We start from the raw sequence: 19526 nt of genomic DNA, 5'->3' as shown, positions 1-19526 counted from the left end.
TTCTGTTGCAAAGCTTCCTGTGTGCGCAAAAGGGTGCATGGCTAGAAGTCCAGAGAATCTGAACCCCTGGGAACAGGGTTCCCCGTGTCAATGAGTATATCAGGTTCGGTGCTTTTGGGGTAGGACAACTTGGAGGCACGTTCTACACCATCCCCAGAGGTCCCAGCCAGAGTGAGCCCCAACTGCCAACAGTGGCAGCATACTCACTAACACAACCTACATTGACTTCCTGCCCTTCCTTATCTTATTTTCTCACTCCCTTACTGGTATATCCTGGTACAAGTACTCACACTGAAGTCCTTGTCCCAGGGTCTGTGGGACAAAGCAGCCTGTGCTTCCCTTCCCTGGGTGGCCAGAGCAGGAGTGTTATTAGGATGAGTCCCACCGACATTTGAAAGCTCCTCAGCTGGGATTGGACCCTTAAGCATGTGGGGACTCTGTGACAAACAAGCTGATTTTTGCCCTTTCCAAGCCCGGTTTTATTGACAAATGCATAAAACTCTGCTTGAAACAAAATGTTTTTAACTCAGTTGTAAACAAGCTAATCCTTGAACAAAGCACTCCCTCTGTTTCCTCTCCCCTCAACCCCCCACACACAATTTGTTCAGGATCCTTGGTTGACCTTTTAATTGTATTTCAGGGGTGGATGGAGAGAAAAAAAATCAAAAGTCACACATCTGCATTCATACAAGCAAACGGCTACAGCTTAGGACAAAATCTGTGATCAAGAAAGGGACAGGGCTCTACCAGCTGTCTAGATAAGCCAGCAACCTTTCAAGCCCAGCAGAAGCCAACCTCTGCTCCCCAAGCATGCTCCCCAAGCACAGAGCTTTTGGGGGAATCCCTTCGGCTGGCCTAATTGAGGACTGCTTGCATCCGTTCAGCTGACTTAAGGAAAAAGAAATAGGAGACAGACAGCTTAGACAAGCAATGGACTCAACACAGCCCCGGTCCTGATGTCTGGGGCTTTGTGTGTCTTTCCCCCACAGAACCAAATTTCTCCTTCATCTTTCCCTGTCTCTCTTATTATTTTTTTAAATGTTTATTTATTTTTGAGAGCACAGGTGGAGAAGGGGCAAAAGGAGAGGGGGACAGAGGATCCAAAGCAGGCTCTGTGCTAACAGCAGAGAGCCTGATGTGGGGCTCTAATGCAGGAACTGCCAGATCATGACCTGAGTTGAAGTCAGACACTTAACCAACAGAGCCACCCAGGCGCCCCTATCTTATTCTTTCTCTGATGTTTAGATGTTGAATTTCTCCCAATAGTGTAGCAGGTGCAGTCAAAAGAAGGCTAGATTATTATCTAGGTTGTGATGGGAAAGAATGTGTGTCTTCTGTTTTCTGATGTGTCCTCAGTGCCTCACACAAGGTCTGCACATAGGAGGCACCTAATCACTAAGTGGGGAATAAGTAAGCAAGGAAATAAATAAGTCCGATGGAGTTTCAATATAAAAAGAAAAATATTATTTATAATAGCAAAACAAACTAATTGTTATAACCTTAATCATTAATACATTTAAACCAACAACAACACACACACACACCAGTTCCTGGTGCAGGAAACACACAGCAATGTTCCAGATTCTGAAGGAAGGTTTAGGCAATGTGTGTTCAGTGTAGCAGGGATATTGTTGCTCTGCACCTTTTTTTCAGCTTATTCTCCACAGTTGTAAACAAGTTCCCAGCATTTAAAACCCATGGTAAAACCATTTTTCTCTTTGTTAACTTGTTAAGCCCCATTTGCCTCAGATTTGCTGGCTCAGTGATTGCTTAAGCCTTCTCTCATTCAGTTTTCTCACCCATAAAAGTAGTTATAATCATAATACCCACCTTACCAGGTTCTTATGAGGGTTACGTGAATTATTCCAGGAAAAATACAGAGAACGGTATCTGGCACATGGTAAACCCTTAAAACCGTTAGCCATTGGATTGATCTGACTTCCAAACAATGGTAGCGTGAACAAGATAACAGGAAGCTTTGTCTGCTCTAAATCCCCTCAAATTCTTTATGCCTTCCCCCAAAATGTCATTTCCCAGCATTAGGTATGACTAAAACTGGTGACAACTTTACACATTTCATAGAAACCAAACTAATAAGCATCTCTCCTCTTCTTCACTGGCCTACCCATGCTTGACCAGCACCACCTCGCCAGTTTCTATCTCAGAAATAAACTGAGAGTAAGACTGAAAGAAAAGCCAGCCCTGACACCAGCCCCCTTTGCTGTCCCTTGTGGGTCTGACAGGCTCCAGCCCTCATCCCCCGTAGCACTGGGAGAAAGCTGTTTCAAGCACCACCCTCTCAGACATACCCCTTGGCCTCAGAAGTTCCTCAGAGGACAGCCTCCAACCTCTAAATCTTGGGCGTGGAGGGCAGGCTTCTGCAAAGAAAGAGAGCTGTGAAGGAATAGATGGAAGGAAGGATGTCCAAGGCCCAGGATTCCCAATCAGTCCTTGAGAATGTACCTTCAGCCCCTATGCACACAACTGTGTGCTTCAAATGTATTGAAGCCCAGAAATAAGACTTAGGAGGCAGGTAGATTCAACAGAGACCAAAGAAGTCCACTCAGTCCCTCACAGAGGATACAAATGCTTGAGTTTTGGCTTTGAGGAAACATATAGATGGGTGGGAAATGGAGAGATGTAATGAAAAGCTTTCTAAGGCTGCAACGTGCCTTTTGTGACCTGATTATCGGACAGGCTATGCTCTAACTGAAGCTTCACTTATGGTCCATACCGATGGACTCTTGTTAAAAGCAATCCCGTCTCTGCCATGTTCTGCCATGACTTTCTTGTTACAGTTCTCCGAGAGAGAAAGAGAGGGAGAGAGAAGGAGAGAGAGACACGAAATGACAGAGAGAAAGACAGACAGAGACAAAGAAACATAAAGACAGAGAAAGAGAAGTTTAGACACATTAGCAAGGCAGCCTGCCAAATTAAACATGGGAATAGCTACTCGGGAATTCATGCATTTAAAATTTAAATATAAACAAAAATCCAGACAGACCGAAACTTGATTCAAACTAATTCCAAAGGGAAGTCTTGGCATTAGCCTTTAGGAGGAATGACTAAGAGGACCTGAGAGTGTAGCTGCCCATGATACGGTTCGGTGAAACAGCCATGATAAATAAATCCTCACTGATACCTGTGTATTCATTTCCCACGGCCGAGCAAACCAAGTCACAAGCTCAGCGGACTGAACAACAGAAGTGCATTGTCTCAAAGTTCTGAAGGCTGGAAATCTGAGATCAAAGTGTCGATGGAATTGATTTTTTCTAAGGACTGTGAGGAAGAATCTGTTGCCTGTGCCTCTCCTTGCTTCTGGTGTTTTGTTGGCAGCCTTTGGTGTCCTTGGCCACTGCGGCATAACCACGGTCTTGGCCTCCATCTTCACATGCATTATCCTTCATGTTCATGTCTGCCTCTGTATCCAAATTCCCCCTTCTTATGAGGACAACAGTCCTACTGGATTTGAATGCCCCCTTTATGACCCCACCTTAGCCTGATCATCCGTAATGACCCTGTTTCCAAATATGGTCCCATTCACAGGTCCTGTGGGTTAGGACTTCAACATCGTTTTGGTAGACATGATTCAACCCATAAGAAGGTGAAGGCTTCTGTTCTTATTTTTCAACACAAAAAACTTCCTCAAGTGAGCAGAACTTTAGTTCACTCAGTTTTATTTTGCTTAGACACATTTAGTTCTTCCAGGAACTCATTTAATTGGGTACTGCACACTGAGCAAAATTTTGTGATGATTTTTTGGCAGGACAGAGTAGTCCAATCTATAGGTCAATTTAGAAACTCACCAACTTTCTCAGGTACTAGTTGCGTAGGCTGCTGTAAAAAATTACCATAAACTTGGTGGCTTAAAACAACATAGACATATTCTCTTACAGCTCTGAAGACTAGATGTGTCAAATAGGTTTCACTAAGGCTGAGATCAGGGTATCAGCAGGGCGGCACGCTCTCTAGAGGGTGTAGGGAAGAATCTGTTTCCTTGCCTTTCACAGCTTCTGGTAGCCACCTGTATTCCTTGTCTAACCTTCTTCCATATTCAAATCACATTGCTCCAATCCCTGCTTCATTCATCAATTGCCTCCTTCTCTTCTGTAGTAAGTAATTATATATCCACTTCTGCCTTCCTTTCCTGAGGACACTTGGAATTTCATTTAGGGCATACCCAGATAATCCAAGACAATCTCCCCATCTTAAAAGCCTTCATTTAATCATATCTGTAAAGTCCTTTTGCTAACTAAGATAACATCCTCAGGTTCCAGGGATAAGGATCTAAATATATTTGGGGAATATTCTGCAGCTTACCACACCAACCGTCCTAGATTGACTCATCCTAGTACACCTTATTTTCACAACCATAAATCTTTCCCATAAAGGAGCACTAGTTTGCTAGATATTTCCTCAATTTCCAGTTTCCTTCTCAGATGAAGTTTCTTCTATTCAAAATCTTATCAAAGAAGAGACTGATTTCAAGCACTGTGACACCCCATTGATCAGAGCATGAAGAGATCTGAACTATAAGAATATTTATAACTGTTATTAACCTTCAATCCTACAGACACACCATAATTTCTCATGCATTACCATTTTGACAAAATCTGCACTATATGTTTTCTTCAGGATGCTAGGAATGCAGCAGAATCTTTCTGGCAAATCAAATAATTTCAAGTATTATAAATTGGGGATGTTTAGTATCTCTTCCTTTAAATTTACCCCCTAATAATTTTAAGCCATTATTTTACATGAACTCAGAGCATGCTCCTGTCAAAATGAATACAAGGACAAATGTGCCACATTTGCCACTTGTAGAGATAAGACTACTGTTCAGAAAATATTCTCTCTTCCTCTCCCCATCCCAGCCTCTATGGAGAAAGTCTACTTTCTATCCATTGATGTTGAACTTAACTCTGTCACCTGTTTTCAATATGGATATGGGCACAAGTGAGAGTGTTTATCAGTTTTGAGTTTCAGCCTTTAAATGTTTGTTGCAAACCCCTGAGTATGTGTTTGCACAGCATTTTATACCAATGGTAGAGAGACATGGCCACTGTTTTATTTAATCATCGTAAACCAAAAGTAGCTTCAAAAAGCAATTTACCCTGATACTTGATTTTTAATTAACATATGGATAAGAAATATAACATCAAAACACCCACCTTTAATTTCAATCAGCAGATTTATTATTCCTCAAGTTATGTTTTTATTAATATCAGTTATTCTTAAGTTAAACTATCAAGTAAACAGCAGGATATGAAATTATACAGACAGTGTGATCTTAAGTGTGTCAAAAAATCCATAAAACTATGATAGTGTATTATTTGGGGAAAAGTTTATTTATTATTTGACCACACTGTTGCTCACCAAATATGACTTACCCTAAAGGATTTATATATTTACCACATGGTATTCTATATTATGTTTGTGATGTAGCTGAAATACATTAACAATTTTTGTTCTTGAGGAAAAGAAGCCAGAAATTCATTTAGGAAGTTGAACCATGGATAAAATTATGAAGTTATGATAAGGATGATTATGGACAGCAGAGGTATGTGTCCATGATGAGTATTAATTTTGAATGGACATTTCAGGTGAAGTTTCTAATGTCCTTCTCTGCAATATGTTAGTTGGAACATTGTGTTTTTCTTTCTTAAAATCAAATGTTATATTTTTTCTTTCTCAGCTAAAAGATGATGGTGTGCAATACATTTTCAAATAATAGAAATAAAAGCTTCAGAGATATTGTCCTCCCATATTGTACTATGACTTAGCTTATATTTTTAAATAACTATTTTTTTAACATTTATGATATCATACCCACAAAAGGTATTAATATAAAAAAGAGATGACTCTTAAATCATGATGAATTATATGAGTTTTCCCTTTTCTTGCTTAGAAGCCGGGAGTAAAAAAATCCCCACTTACTTATACAAAGAAGATGAAGGCATCTGAAGTTGTCATGTCATATATTTTTCAAATTCATAAAAGAAGGGTTTATATTTTCTGAATATTGAGGAGCAGGAGACCATTAAGGGAGTCGGGAGATAAATGATGTCAAGCCACAACTTTCTAAAATTATCTCATTAAATAATAATTTTCATTTATTAAGGTGTATATGTATTCATTCAGCAAGACTGAGTTGTACCACACATTGTTTTAAACAGGGAAGACCAGAGATAAACAAGAAATTAGGGTCCCTACCCTTGTAAAGTTTAATTGTTCAGTGATTTAAAAACTGTTTGAGGTGTGCCTGGGTGGCTCAGTCAGTTAGACTTCCAACTCTTGATTTGGGCTCAGATCGTGATCTCACTTTTCCTGGGATCCAGCCCCTCCTCTCCCTCTGTGCCAACAGTGGGGAACCTGCTTGGGATTCTCTGCCCCTTGCAGCTGGTGCTCTTTCTCTCCTCTCTCTTTCTCAAAATAAATACATAAGCTTTAAAGAAAAATAAAAAATAAAATGCTGCTTGACTTTTTGAAGAAGGAGAAGGCAAAGCAGAATTCTGATTCTAATGTTGCTGAGGATTTTTTCCCATTTAAAATAAAAAAACACTAGTAAAAATAAACAAACAAACAAAAACACCCACAAAAACGAAACAAAACAAAAAGCAACAGCTGAAATATTCAGAAGCCATTTAAAAGTAAAATTTTTCTAAGCATGGACAGTCATTTACTTAAAATCCATACTTTGTGACATTTTGTTAAAACTGTAGATTCCTAGGGCCCACTCAGGGCAACTAAACTAGAATATCAGAGAGGAGAGGCCAGGAATTTCCATTCCTAGCAAGCTCATCAATGAGTATAACATCACGCCAATGTTTGAGAATTTTCAAATGTAAAACTTGGCATTCCACTAAAAGGTTAAATCTAAATTCACGAATTGCAGATTGATTTTGGTGAATCTTAAAAACATAAACGTTTAAAACTAACACCCCTTTCGGTTTTGGGAAAAGAAAAATGTTCAGGAGCTATAAGAAAAAATCTGCACAACTGCACAGAAAGAAAAGTAATAAGACAAATAAATAGCGACATGTTCCTCCATAGAAACATTCAATACTGTAAAAAATGCAATTCTGCCCTGATTAATCTGCACCTTTAGTGTACTTCCAGTCCAATCAAAATATACTTGTAATTCTATCTGTATGTGCTTTGAATTTCCTAGCTCTATCCCACATCCTGCACCCCTTATCTTTAAATTTCTACCTTTTTCTCTTATTCTGAAGTTTAGAGTGATTATCAAGTTTTCTGAATAAGTGCTCTTAGGCTCAGTTTTATCAAGATAACAATCCCAGGGGCACCTGGGTGGCTCAGTCCATTGACAGTCTGACTTTGGCTCAGGTCATGATCTCACTGTTTATGAGTTTGAGCCCCATAATGGCTCCCTGCTCTCAGGAGTGGAGCCACTTCGGATCCTCTGTCTCTTTCTCTCTCTGACCCTCCCCCACTCCTGCATTCTCTCTATCAGAAATAAAGACATGTTTTTAAAAAATTACCAATCCCAATACTTTAGAGTTTATAACAAGAAAGGATTCGTTTTCTCATTCTTTTTGGGCATCACAGTTAGGCTGAGACTGTGCTCCAACTTATCTTTAGGAAAGGACCAGGGCTGAAGGGACAGCCCCACCTAGGACATCTCCATCTTGAGACAGAAGGTAAGACAGGATGGTGAGCCACATTAGGTTCTGGAAGCACTGGTTCAGGAGTGACAATTCTTCACATTTCACTACCCAAAGAAAATCAAATGTCCAAGCCTCATGACAGAGGGTTGAAGCATAATCTAGTTGCAAGAAATGTCATCCTCAGGGGGCCCCACAGACAGGGAAAGAGGTTTTTTTCTGGGGGGGAGGGGGAGTTGGGGGTGGGTAGGAAAGTTGTAACATATTATCTTAGACTTATAGCTATCAGATTTATGTCTTTGTTTTGTTTTGTTATGCAATATCTACTACCTCTGCTGAAATTTTAGTTTCATTTAATGATTGTTTTTAAATTTTTTAACATTTATTTATTTTTGAGAGACAGAGACAGAGCATGAGCTTGGGAGGGGCAAAAAGAGGGGGAGACACAGAATCCGAAGCAAGCTCCAGGCTCTGAGCTGTCAGCACAGAGCCCATCGCAGGGCTTGAACTCAAAACCGTGAGATCATGACCTGAGCTGGACCCTTAACCGACTGAGCCACCCAGGCGCCCCTTTAATGATTGTTTTTAACCTATAAGATATTATTTTCTTGTTCTAAGTTTTTTTTATGGTGCTCTGATCTTTAAAACGTTCTAATACCATTTTTTAAAATTCTATTTTCTTAAGGGTTATTCATTGCACAAACTGATAGTCGATGTGATCCATTGACAGCTTAAATACACTCATTCAGAAAACATTTATGTCATGGTTTAATTAATTCACTCTCTGACCCGTATTAGTGGAGGTGAAATGGGACAGAATAGAATTCTTTTCCTTACTCTCTATTGGGCTTTTCTACCCACCTACCCAACTCCCCACTTCCCTCCCTTGCCAAAGAATCCCTTTACTGTAATATACCCAATTTATTGCTGAATTTCTTACATATTTTCAGGTGTGTTAACTATTATTCTTTTTGTATTTTATTGACCATTTAGGATTTTTCCCTGTTACATTGATAAGGTCATTTTAGCAGGACACTGGAAGTAGGAGGGAGACAAAAGTGTGAGCCATGGTCACAATAATGACCATCATCTTACAGAATCAGTGAAGTGAATATTCAATCCAAGAAGCCAAAAATAAAAGTCCTCAAAGTGAAACAAAGGAAGTAGGAGAAAACATTACAATTGATACATAATATTGGCTTTTAATTTGAAAAGACCAACAAAATGTATAAAGTCAAACAAGTCTGATCAAGGAGAAATAAAAGGAAACAGAAATACACATTTTCTTAATAATAAAATAAGCATATTCTCAGATATGGAGAAAAACTCTATGCTATTTAAAATAAAATTTAAAATTTTAGAAAAAATTTTTTAAAAATTTTTGACTTGATTTATTAAAGCAAAATTTGTCAAACAGAGCTCTAAGAAATAATCAACAGACCAATCATTCCACTAAATATAGAGACACATAAAATGATTAAAACTGTAGGCTTGGGAGATAAATAAACCTACAATTAAATACTTGCTATTTTAAAGAAATATTTTATGACTTGGACACTTAATTATTCTTTTTTTATTTTTAAGTGTATTTTATTTTATTTTATTTCATTTTATTTGAGGGGGAGAGAGAGAATGAACCGGAGAGAGGCAGAGAGAGGGAGAGAGAGAGAAACCCAAGCAGGTTCCACACTGTCTACCCAGTGAGCCCACGAACCATGAGATCATGACCTGAGCCAAAATCAAGAGGCAGACACTTAACCAACTGAGCCACCCAGGCGCCCCATGGACACTTAATTATTCTATATGCTTTCTCTAAGGTGGCATTATAATACCTACCTTAAGAATAACTGTGAGGGTTGTACACTTTACATATTTTAGAATTTTACTTGCCATTTATACCCCCCAATAAAGCTGAAAAAATAAATTAAAAAAAAGAATAATCATGAAGAATGAAAAGTGACAAAAATAAGTTATAAAATATTGTATGCATTTATGGCTGATAATGCCTGTTAATGCATGGCAATGAAAATGGTGGTGGTAGTCATGGTGTGGTGGCCGAGGCGGTGGCCGAGGCGGTGGAATTGCTGAGACATCAAAATTAAAATACAGGAAACTGAATCCTGGCGTATGTTATGTGATAGATTCAAAGAAATGTATGTAGTTTATTCTAGGAATGTAAAGAGAGTTCAACATTAGAAGTACATTTATTTAATTCACTGCATTATAGGTAAAAGGAGAAAAAAAATCCATAAACATCACAATAAATGCTGGAAAGCATTTGATAAATTTCAACATTTGCTTCTAATTTAAAAAAAAAAAAACTAGAAAAATTCTGAATAGAATGCTACTTTACTATGACTTAAAAATAGCTCTCTGAAATCAATGGAAAATATTGCCCAGACCTTGAAGCATTTTCACTAAAATCAGTGGGGTGCGGGGCGGGGGGAGGGGGGAGAGGAAACCTAGTATCACTGTAATTATTTTATATTTTTCTACAGCTTGTAGTTAATGCCACAAAGTAAAAAAAATGTACTAATAAAATGGAAGGGTCAAAACCATCATGGTTTTCAAATATGATTGCTTATATAGAAGAAGTTGAAAATATCAGATTGGGAGGTATTAGAATAGATAAGGATATTATATTAGGAAGTATTTGGACAAATTCACAAAGATACATGTATATGTTTAAGAGACTCATTGTAAAATTTAGCAAGTAACAAAATAAGATTTCCGACCTAAAATCCTACTAATAAAGGACTGGCCAAATAAAATACAGCCATACCATTAATGCTAGCATGCCTTAAAAATAATGGTGCAGAGGGGCACCTGGGTGACTCAGTCGTTTAAAAGCAACTGACCTCGCTCAGGTCATGAGTTTGAGGCCCCCAAGGGCTCTGTGCTGACAGCCTGCAGCCTGGAGCCTGCTTCAAATTCTGTGTCTGCCCCTCTCCCCTGCTCACACTCTCTCTCTCTCTCAAAAATAAATAAACATTTAAAAAGTTTTAAATAATAATGGCGCAAAGCTAATTTTGTCAAAAAAACATACTTGCTTTTTCAGAATTTCCAGATGATTTTGCAATAAACATGTATATATTACTTTTAGAAACATAAAACCAGAACTTAGTCATTTATTTTTACTAATTTTGGCAAAAACATAGGAAAGCATATCATCTCACTAAAGGGTAAATTTGTTAAATCATTCTGAGGGCAGCTTCATCAAAAGTCTTAAAAATGTCCACACTTAAAAAGATAATTGCACCTCTAAGAAATTTTCTTAAGGAAAGATATTTAAAAACGACATCAGAGATGTTCAGTATTTACTGAGAAAAATTGGAAATACGGAGAATAGCTTACATGCCCTGAGCTCTTACCTCTAGGAGGCGCTGTGCCAGGCACGGCTAGGCAGTGTGCCCTGCTCTGGTAAGAGCTGGACTGTTTCCGTGTAGTCCCGAGCCTGTCCTTTTGTCTACCACCAGCCCTCTGGGAGTACAGGACCTGGGCGATCCTGAGTGTTCCTGTCTGCCGAACAGAATGTCGTTCACACTGGATGGATTACAGAGCATGGGTGCTGCTGGGGAGGAAGCGGTCTCAGGCTTAAAGAGACAAGTAGACTCAAGGCCTGTGAGTGCTTTGTTGTGCATCATTATTTGCTTATCCTCACTTTACAGCCATGCAGAAAACAGGTGGTCCCTGAGGCTACTCTGCCAAGGTGACTGGTGCTGGATGGCTCCTCCCCTCCTTTTCCTTTTTAACCCAAGTTATGTTTCACCCAGTTTGGAGGCAGGGGCAATTATTTTGCAAGTATATATACAGATCTGTCTTTCTTTTACTTAGACTGGGAACTGAGACTTTAATTTCCACGTATTTGCGATCTTTCTTTTCTGGTTCCAATGTGACTGAGGTGTGTCAATCACTCTGAGGTGGGAGGGACCACTGTGGAATGACAGCCAGGACACTCAATGAGGGCAGGGGACAGAATGGAGGGTAGGCTAATGATTATGACTCGAAATACTACCCCGCTGCACAACCATTATTTTATCTTCACAAAAGCCCTAAATAGACAGTAGATAGTTTTCTTTTCTTATCAACCAGATATAGACAGTGTAGATTTCACTTCCATTTTGCAGACCAGGAAAATGAAGCATAAGGAAGTCATGATACCCTTGTCTGGAGTCACACACTCAGTAAATAATAGATACAGGATTTCAAACTCAGGCTTTCAAATCTCAAAGCCTATGAATTTAACCCTTAACCCATACTGAAAGATTATAAAGGTCAAAACATAGGTTATTGGAGATATTGTTTATAAATAAAAATTATTTAGGTTATTAAATCTCACCTAGCCACTACAGAGGACTGCTTAGAAGATAATTTAATTGCATAGGGGTATGTCATAATAAATAAAATTTAAAATTAGATCAATATTAAAAAAATAAATTACTATATATATATATGCACTGTAAAAATAGTGGTAACATACTGAGAAAAGCTAATACTAATGGGATTGGGGGTGATTTTTATGTGCTTTCCTCTATATTTTTAAATGTCTACAATACACAGTAATATTTGTGTAAGTGGAAGACAATTATAAAAGATCTGCCCACATTACTTCTGTGCTAGCTACTATAAAAATGTCAGTATAAGGCAGAGTTAAGTTAGACCTTTCACTTCAGAGCATGCATTTTCAAGTGGTAAAGAGCTGAGCTGTAAGAATAAGATCAGAATTACTATAAGTGAGATCTTGAAGGAACCACTGCTTCGGTCTCTTCATTTCTCAGATTAGGACACTGAGAGGGAAGTTTAGGAGAACAAAGTCAGCATTCTTGACCCAATAAATCACCCTCTTAACAGAATTGAGAATGGACATTAATTCCCTAAAAGGTTTTCTATCTCTTGCCCTCCAAAAAGAATCAATGTCTGATAAAAATGTGATCTTTAGCCTCTGCCCTGGGTGCAAAATTTAACTAGCACAGAAGAAATGGGTGTTTTGCAGCATTCTCCTTCCCTTTAAAGGGGATTTAAAAAAAAAAAAAAAAAAAAAAAAGCTCTCCCATCCCCTCCATCAATGCTGTGTTGTGCTTGCTTCCCTGAACTGAAGAAAAAGACTCCTTCCATGGAGGACATTTTATTTCTTTCATGCATGTGTGTGTGTGTGTGTGTGTGATTTCTTATTGTGAAAACATTAGATATCCATTGTAGAAAGCATGGAAAATGCTGAAAATGATACAGAAAATCCTAATCACATATTTTGTATTGTCACTCCAAAACAGTGATAGTTCCAGATAGTTCCAGACAGTCCTAGATTTCTCCCTTTTCTCTTTCCCCTTTTTTCTCTTCCCTTTCAACAGTTTGTAATTGTTGCTGGTTTTAATCAGTTGTTAGCCCACTAAAAAAGAAGCCATTCCCTAATACACCTGCCTAAATCTGACCAATCTGGTTATCACCCTGTACACCCAGGTAAGATCTTGTAGGAACTGAGGTGATTTCACCTGTTCAAAAACATCCACTTCCTGGTCCCAACACAAAACCTACAGGAGTGTGAACCCCCTCATGTGCAGCTCAGCACATGACTTGCTTTGACTAATGAGGTGTTAGCAGATGTGATGCAAACAAAGACTCAAGAGGTGCCTGCACGGGTAGGCTTGTCCTCCCCAAAGAGAACAGAGATGAAGAGTTCCCACAGCAGAACCTGAGAGAAACAGTTAATAATTGTTGCTCTAAGCCACTGAGCATTGGCATTGAGGGACCACACACAGAAAGGTACCTCAAGGCAGAGTGCTGGTTACAGATGCTAACCAGTGTCCGTACTGGTAGGTAACTTCAAGACAAGAAGAAAGTTTTCTTCTCTTAAAGTCTCCCTGACTTCTTTTCAATGGGTGGAATTCATCTCAACAGACAACGTGCTCCCTGCTGGAGTGGACTAGTTAGGGCTATTTTCTTCCACCAGTCATATTCCTGTTTTCCCTGGAACACCATGGTAGTCTAAGAAAGTTTAATTCCTCATAGTAGGAACTTCTTTTAGCTTGACTTTCCTCAGGTCATTTATCCCTTCTGCTGAGACAGTTTATAATACATCTTCATCTTTTTACTCTGCTTTGATTTATTACTGTCTCATGTGTCCATTTAGAGACGCGCACTTGAATTCTAACAGGCAAGACTGGTGTGCAGGAAACGTAGTGGCAGAGACCATGAGCCCTGAAGGAAAAGGAGTCCCGTGAACAGACAGGGCGGAGAGGAAAGCAGGCTGAGCCCCTAGTGCCCGAGGGAAGGAAGAAAAAGTCAAATGTATATAGACCGAGAAGTTGGTGTCCCATCAGAGGATCCAGGCCTTAGCAGACTCTTAGCCTTCATGAGCCTGTGCATGGACGTTTGGTGTTTTTTTGTTTTTTTGGTTTTTTTTAACTTTCCAGACTGTCTACCCCTTTCTTTTAGTCAATGCACCTCAATCTCTTTTAGGGAGCAATCCCCCTTCCCTATCACATTGAATCTTGGCAGGACTGAACAAAGTCCAGCCTCCTCTGGCCAAGTGTTGAGCCTGTGACCCAAAGTTGGACAGATGGACAATCCCACTTAAGACTTTGAATCTTGCCCATGGTGACCCCAAGAAAGAAAACTCTCAGAGATGGTTCATCCTGAGGTGCTGGGAACTTGTTCATTAATTTCCATTTCCTAGACTTTCAGAACTGTGATGCCCTTATTCTTTCCAACAACTAATGTAAAGATTTCCCCCTGCAACTCAGAATATCCTAATTAATTCTCTGGTTTTTCTTGTTAGCCTTCCAGTTTCTGGTGTTTCTCATCAAAGAAATTTAACCAACATAGCACAGATTTGCAAAAGGCCTGGGCTGATACTTGAGCTGGAATTACTCTATTGTATTTTCCTTTTTCTTTTTTTTTTTTTTTTAATTTGTCATGAAAAGGAAATTATCCTGTCTTTTTATGATCATATGACATATTCTGAATTTTGCATAATTTGTAGGATGTAAAAGTGAAAATGAAGTCTTTTGAAATCTTGCCCAACATCAAGGATACCAGTGACATTGCTTTGGCCATCGCTTCATGCATCTCTTTACACAGCTCCGTGCAATTTACCATGAATGGGATTGTGTTGTATGTGCTGTTTCTATGGTGAATAACATCCAAATGCAGTCTTTCTCGTTTGTTTTTGCCTATCTCTCCTTTTCCTCTCATCTACCACTGCCAATATAACCCAATTGATATCTTTTCATAGTTTCCCTCTATCTAGATAATCATGCACATGTAAATTGTACATACAACTGCATACGGAGGCTTTTTCTGTTGTTTTAGAAAATGAGATCACATTACTGTATTCTGCTTTTCTCACTTCACCCTTCATAGTTGAAATCTATCCAAGTTAAGTTATTTCCACAGTCAGTGAGCATTCAATTTTGTGAACAAACCGACGTTTACTCAACCATTCCCATACCGATAGGTATTTTTTTTATACTTGTTGTTTGGCTGCTATATTAATGAAGTAATAAACATCAGTTTGAAATTTAGGAGAAAATTATAAAATTATTTTTTCATCATTTAGAAAAGCATTTTAATTTTAGAGGAAAAGAATAAAAATTGTTTCTGCTGATAATATGCTTGTTTGCCTGGAAAATCTAGGAGATTTAGCAAAAAATTAATGAAATGAATAAGGGTAGCTGATCAGGTGACTGGGTGCAAGTCAGGTATACAGTCAAGTGTCTTTCTGTGCTAGACATATATGGAGGAAAAGTAATCAGTTCAAAGAAGGAACTAGGTGAAATAGATTTCTTAGGAAAAAATTGATAATAAAAAGTATTATATCTATAATACAAAAACTATTAGATCTTAAAGGACATCAAATATTATAGGAATAAATGAAACACTGTATATTTTTTGATGTAAGACTTGATATCATAAAAGCATGGTTTCCCCATAATTAATATAAAATATATAAGTATATTTAATTCACTTCCAGTTAAGATTCCAATTTTTTTGTTGTTGTTGTTCTTTTGAAATAAGATAAAACAATATTTGGGAAAACATGGGGGGAAAAGCTAGAAGTATTCAAGAAATGTATAGAGGACTAAAGAGAGGGACCTTGCTTAGAAGATGTCAGAAGGCATCATAAAGCTGATGTACACAAAGCAAGACACTTCCATATGTTCCCCAATCCTTTGCCAAGTACCGCTAAAAATGGTGGCCATTATAAGCAAAACAAACATAAGAAGGCTCTGAAAGGAGAAAAGAAGCCAGGCAGATTAGGGGATCGCAGCATCCAAAGAATAATACATTAGGGTTTTCTGTATTTTCTTTTTGCTTCACATACCCCAGATGTAGGGTTGAAAGAGCCAGCAATTCTGAAATTCCAAAAAGCACAGACAACTGCCTCTGCCCCCTCCCCCACCTGTTCTTTCTAGTCAAAGGAGAGGGAAAGGGGAAGCCTGGCAAAGCAAAAGGTTTTAGACAATAACAGCTCTACTCCCACCAAACACTACAGAGAAAACACAACCCTTGCCAAGGAAAGTAGACAGACTAGATTTCCACACTTGCCAGGCTATAGAGGACATTCCACTAACCCCACAACAACCATCTCCACAGTTATTAGAAAAGGATAAGGAGGCTAGCAGTGACCCTCCCCAATCCCCACTGTGGTGTCAGTGGAGACCTTGTGGGAAGACTGGACTTGCACCCCTCAAATGGCATAAAGAAACATCTCTCCTACTTCCCACTGGGAGGTCAACTGGGGGGTCAGGACTTTTATCACTGCTGAGTGATCATGAGGCCACTGCCTGTGATGTCCGTGGAGGACATTCAGGAGGCATTTCTACCCCTCTCAGCCAGGATGAAATGATCCAAGACCTCATGAGGAGCTGGAGCCCCAGTCTCACATAGGAGTCATGCAGAGTCCCACCACCCCCATGTTGGGTGTTAACAGAGGCTGAGTGGAGAACTTGGACTTCTACTCCAACCTGGCAGCAATTACAGATTGCACTACCTTCTGCTGCTGGAGAAACATCAGACAAACCCAACCTAAAACAGGAAGTTTAACTAACCCAGTGTCTCATAACATAATACTCAAAATGTCCTGGTTTCAATTGAAAACCACTTATTGGGGTGCCTGGGTGGCTCATTCGGTTAAGCATCTGACTTCAGCTCAGGTCATGATCTCGTGGTTTGTGAGTTTGGCCCTGCGTCAGGCTCTGAGCTGGAGCCTGCTTCAGATTCAGATTCCCCTGCTCTCACCCTGTCTCTCTCACTATCTCTCAAAAATGAATAAACATTAAAAAAATTTTTTAATAAAAAGAAAATCACCTTTCATATTAAGAACCAGGAAAATCCCAAAATGAATGAAAACAGGCAATCCACACCAAGATGGCAGAGATACTAAAGTGATAACGATTGCTGGGGCGCCTGGGTGGCACAGTCGGTTAAGTGTCCGACTTCAGCCAGGTCACGATCTCGCGGTCCGGGAGTTCGAGCCCCGCGTCGGGCTCTGGGCTGATGGCTCAGAGCCTGGAGCCTGTTTCCGATTCTGTGTCTCCCTCTCTCTCTGCCCCTCCCCCGTTCATGCTCTGTCTCTCACTGTCCCAAAAATAAATTAAAAAAAAAGAGAGAGAAAAAAAAAGAAAACTTTGCCCATCACCAAATTATCAAAATATTTTCTTGATTTTTTTTCATTGTAGAATTTTATTTAGTCATTTTATTCTTTTTTTTAAGTTTCTTTATTTTGAGAGGGAGAGCACATGTTGTGCACACACGCATGAGAATGGGGGAGGGGTAGAGAGAGAATTACAAGCAGGCTCCACACTGCCAACACAGAGCCCGACATGGGGCTCGATCCCACAAACTGCAAGAGCACAACCTAAGCCCAAATCAATAGCTGGATGCTCAACTGACTGCCACTCAGGCATCCCAAGTGCTTTAATTCTTGATACATATAATTAAATAATCTCTGAGATTGAGATAAAAATTTATTTGGCCTTCAAACTTTGCCTAATCCCATTTATTTTAGTCTATCATCATTCACTGATTAAAATGCCATGATTTTCCAAAACCAATACCCCAAATATCTAAGAGTCTCTTCCATTTTGTCAGTTTATCTTTCTGGTCATAGGCCAGTACTGTTTATACCTTGTAGCTTTAGAAGTCATTATAATTTGGACAATAGCTGAACACATTGTACCCTTACCATCTTTCAGGCATTTGCTTCTGCTTTTTCATTTTCCTATGCTGTTAAAACCTATATGCCCAAATCTTCTCCATCTTTAATGTGCAAATCAAATGCTGCCTTCATGAAAAAAAAAAAAAAAAAAAAAAAAACAGTCTCATAGCCCAGGGTCTAGTATGAGACACACTTGGGTTTAATCTCTGCTTCCTGAATGAATTAAGAAACTCACTTCACCATTTTTTTGTTTTTATTTGTTTTTGTTTTGTCTTTATTTTACCTTCATGAGAAAGGAAACATAAAAACACCTACCTCTACACATTGGTTGCAAAAATCAATCAAGACAATGCATGGCACATGGTAAGTACTTAACAAATACTCCTAATAATATTGCTGCTACTATTACTCATAGAAGCGTTATTTCCTTAGTTATGGTTAAACTCTCCTTACTTCCCATAGTACTTAGTGCTTCTATTTGCTAATTATATTCTGCCTTGAGCTATTTTGCGTTTTGAAATTGTCTTCCTCTCACACTAGGCTTCAAGGTTTTTCTTTACCTAAAGACGGATTAAGTTCTTCAGCACCTAGCACAGGTCTTAATATAAACAGTAGCTTAATAAATGATAGAGTAAACTACATTGACGGTATGGTTAGGTAATGACTATTTTATCCATCTTGGGAAAATATGCTTAGCAATTATAACAAATGTAATTCATTTCCTCTCTAAGCCACTGAACACAACCCTGTCTTCTAGGTGCCTGAGATTAAAGTTAGACTGTAATGAAGCAGGAGGCAGGGGGTGGGGCAGGGGTTAGGGAGATGGATGGAATCAAAATTTTGTTCTCTGAGGGAGGCTCCAACTCTTCATTGAAGAAATGCCTTCCTCAGAGGAAAAGGATGTGAGGGTCATCCAATATCCTTGTTGTCCCCAAATTTTGCAGTGTAAAGAGGGCACGCTGCCTGAAGAATAAGGGGCCAGGGTCTTTGACAGACAAAACAGGAGCTGGGCTCCATTGTAGGGCAGTCCCAAGGCTGGCCTGATCTCAGATCATCCTTGAATCCAAGGCTCATGAGGCTTCCACTCAAGGAAGGAAATAGACATAGATGTAACAAGAACAACAGGAGATAAGATAAGGAGGAGGCGGGAGAGAGAAGAATGAGATGGAATGACAGAGAGTGAGGGCAATGATTGGACCAGGAAGTAGAGTCAAACACTGGGCTCCTCTCAGCTCAGACCTTTCCCACTAGCCCAACATACTCACTCTCTGTATTTTGCCAAGCTAAATTGTGGCTATAAGACAACACACAATGATGCCTATCTCCTTCTGACTCATGCCTACCCTTTGGGATTCTCTCTTTGATTCTAGAGGCCATTAAGAGCCTAGGCATAAGCAAAAAATAATTACATCCTCGTTATAACACTGGATGTCTCAAACCAGCAAATTTTCGTTTTCCTTTTAAAAAAAAAATTCTACTAGCATTTACTGAGCATCAACTTTGGACCTGATGTGGCACTGTGGTCCGGGAGGATTCCAAACTGTCGCAAAAACTCTTTGGGAGTTCCCAGCCTGTGCAACATTAGGGTGGCCAGAACATATTAAGGATAAATTTTTTAAAAAATGCAAGAACCCAAAAGTTATTTTAAAACATCAATACTTTTGGGGCGCCTGGGTGGCGCAGTCGGTTAAGCGTCCAACTTCAGCCAGGTCACGATCTCGCGGTCCGTGAGTTCGAGCCCCGCG

The 19526-nt window shown here is 39.3% G+C and overlaps 1 pseudogene; it reads right to left on the bottom strand.

Moving 5' to 3' along the window:
- LOC113600205 (60S ribosomal protein L31-like) overlaps positions 1-19526 on the bottom strand; it is a 254519-nt pseudogene that overhangs the window by 17105 nt on the left and 217888 nt on the right.

The sequence above is a fragment of the Acinonyx jubatus genome, chromosome D2 (assembly GCF_027475565.1).
Source record: "Acinonyx jubatus isolate Ajub_Pintada_27869175 chromosome D2, VMU_Ajub_asm_v1.0, whole genome shotgun sequence".
Lineage (NCBI taxonomy): Eukaryota > Metazoa > Chordata > Mammalia > Carnivora > Felidae > Acinonyx > Acinonyx jubatus.
This window is presented reverse-complemented; position numbering and strand designations above follow the sequence as displayed.